Source organism: Gavialis gangeticus, unplaced genomic scaffold, assembly GCF_001723915.1.
Source record: "Gavialis gangeticus isolate Ggan-Ray unplaced genomic scaffold, GavGan_comp1, whole genome shotgun sequence".
Classification (NCBI taxonomy): domain Eukaryota; kingdom Metazoa; phylum Chordata; order Crocodylia; family Gavialidae; genus Gavialis; species Gavialis gangeticus.
This window is the reverse complement of record NW_017729005.1, coordinates 8024365-8027545: the sequence shown is the minus strand read 5'-3', so window position 1 is coordinate 8027545 and position 3181 is coordinate 8024365. Positions and strand designations below refer to the sequence as shown.

Sequence of the window (3181 nt, the reverse complement as noted above, 5' to 3'; positions counted from 1 at the left end):
CTCTGCACTGACGAGAAGGGAGTTCCCCAGCCTGTAGGTATGCTGCTGGTTCTTCCTCCCCAGGTGCATCACCTTGCACTTGTCAGTGTTGAAACCCATCCTGTTCTCATCTGCCCACCCTTGTAACCTGTCTGATTGCAGCCTATTCCTCCCATCTAGCGTGCCCACATCCCCCCACATCTTAGTGTCATCAGCAAATTTGAACAGGGTGCTTTTTACCCCCTCATCCAAGTCACTGATGAAGATATTGAACAGCGCGGGCCCGAGGACTGAGCCCTGCAGAACACAATGCCCACCTCCCTCCACGTTGAAAGTAACCAATCCACCACCACTCTCTGGATGCAGCCCTCCAGCCAGCTGGGGACCCATTTGACTGTGTAGGTGTCGACACCACAGTCCCCCAGTTTTCTAATGAGAATGTGGTGAGAGACAGTGTCGAAGGCCTTCCTAAAGTCCAGAAAAACTACGTCCACTGCTACCCCTGTGTCGAAGGATTTTGTGACCTGAATAGATGACGTCAAGAAATTCCACCTAGCTCTATGTTCCTATTGTTCTATGTAAGACGAGGTGCAACAGATAGCTACGGCTAGGGGAAGTACAAGGAAACAATGAGATAATTTGGACAGTCATTTCAGAGCACCACCAGCCTATGGTCCCTTGCTCCCAGAGACGTGAAATGTAAGGTGACAAACTACATATAAAAAGTGACAGAAGTACACAATTACTTGATTTTTAAACATGCCTGGAAAGAGCACCAATATTCAAACTTTAAAATCACCTACCTGAATTACACTTTTTGAGACGAATCAAAAGCAGGGCTGGGAGAAAGCTCAAGTTTTAGCCAGAAAGCTTTTTGTAGTATAGACATAATTGTATTTTGCTATTTTAGGGGGTGAGGTTCAACAAGGAAAACTGAACCTGTAAGGATATAATCCAAAAGTTGCTGGAAGATTCAGATCAGGAATTAAAAAACCCCTACCTCCTACTTTTAGCCTAATGGCTGGTCATGGAGAACAAAAAGAAGCCCAGAAGATTTTTCTGGACTTTCTGAAAAGAGAAATAAATCTTCTGTCTTTTACCCAATAAACTTTAATAATATTTACAGCTTGTGTCAGAAGTATTAGAGCTTAATTAATTCAATTTAGATACTGGAGATGCTGGGGAGGATGGAGAGTCCCACAAGAGAGCAGGGGATTCTCGGCACACTCGGCAGCAGACCCAGAAGTGGACCAGAAGCACTTCCAGGTCAGCCAGGGAGTGGGCTGGCAGGCCCCCCCATGCACCTCCAGCTCGGCAACTAGTGCCTCCTGGGTCTGGGTCAAGGTGTCGCCGACGCTCCTATGGGATGCTCGATCCACCCCACCATCACAGTATTCACGAGCCACGCTTAGTACCTCAAGGTATGTAGAAAAAATGTTTAAAGCTGGGTCTATGGCCGAATCACCGATTCTCCAGCATCAGCATCGAATCTTCAGGTTCGGCTGAATCAAATTGGGGATAGTGATCCAAACCAATGAATTGAATCACTGTCCCCAATTCAGGAATCCGATTCCAAATATGGCCCGTTTCACACAACCCTAGTAAATAAACCCAGAGGGTTTCCCAATCCACATCTGTATGTGTGTGCCCTGGGTCAGGATCAGGCTCCCAGACCTATTATCCTGCAGGATCAGGAACACCTGGAGAGTGCAGGCAGCCCCTGTCTACCTGTACTCACTGGCCATGAACAAATAGGCATCTGCTGCAAAAAGGGGGCACAAACTATTATCACAAATAATCCCAGGTACTCTTTTGGGCATGATAAGGGGCATGGCTATGTTTGCTTGGATTTTGTGCAGCCATAATCTTCATGGTGGCACAAGAGCAACATCTGTTTGCAGTCTGGAAAATTTCCCCTAGCATTCAAGTTTCACTAAATGTGGGGGGGCAGGCAGGGAGGGAGCAAGGTGGAAGCTAACCATGTTTACTTAATAGACAACATTAACAATGTACTATATTTAAATATATTCACCAGATCCTCCATATTGCTTACTAATAATGAGTGGAAAAAAGGTGTTTTTACATTTAAAAAAATTCAGAAATTAACTGTGATTTGGGAACTAACACCTTACTGTCAATAATGACTCCTAGTACAGGTCTATTTCAGGCACATTTCTCCAAAAACACAGGTTGCTTGAAACCAGTTGCAGCTGAAGCCACTGTAAAAAAGGTTCCAATACCAGAATATAGTCTGCAGAGTCTCTCCAGCACATTTTAAAGCTGATTCAACAACAGCAATTTTAAAACCACTTAGAATATTTTGGAAAATGTTTCAAGCATTGAAAACATGCTTCTTCCACAACACCCAACTGCTAAATCAAAAATTTCTTAGGGCATGCTGCCCAAGATTCTTTCCCTTAATTTGTCAAATTAAGCTTCTGTAATCTCTAATGATCTTACATTATCAGATTTAAAATATTTTTCAGAATGCAACTGGGAAATTCTATGAATACTAGAATAGTTCAATCTATTTTTATAAAAGTGATGGACTTTGAACAAGGGAAGTATCAGATGGAATTTTACTTAAAGCTTCATTGTACACTAGAGGATTGGCTCACTCTAAGGTCTGGTAATAGGATAAGAAAGCTTTCACTTCTAGGTCACTAGTGTTTTGAATTCAACCCAACTCCACAGTCACTTCCATCCCATGACTATTTGGTAAACTCTGTAAAAGGAACTGGTAGACAGGCATTTACTTCACAAAATCCTAACATGAAACCAGCTAAAAAATTTAAAACAAAATTACACTGTTAGTAGTAATGGACAACCCAATGACTGAACTGCATGCGTCATCTCAAAGCAAGGCTAACAAAGTTCTTTAAGGTATGAAAGAAACTTTGCCCCTACTCTGGCCACTTCCAGCTGTATTAAAGTTCTGATTTATTCATTATCCTTAACTTTAAGAAAGAAAAAATAATGCAGCCATGTGAAGGGTTCAGCTCACAGACTACCACTACTTGACATTGGATGCATCTACACGTGCCATTAAGGCAACATGATAAACTCCACTGCAGTTTGCACCAGAAAATACTGCTCTTGGGTGCATATATTTTCCCTCAAGCCTCCCAAAAAGACAAGGAGGCAAGGTAGGAAAGATATCCAGTGGCGCCGGGGGGGGGGGGGGGGGGGGGGGGGGGAAAAT

The 3181-nt window shown here is 43.2% G+C and overlaps 1 protein-coding gene across 3 annotated transcripts in view; it reads right to left on the bottom strand.

Annotated features, from left to right (window-relative positions):
- Positions 1 to 3181, bottom strand: part of TAX1BP1 (Tax1 binding protein 1) — a 106397-nt gene that overhangs the window by 69534 nt on the left and 33682 nt on the right. The window lies entirely within an intron of this gene.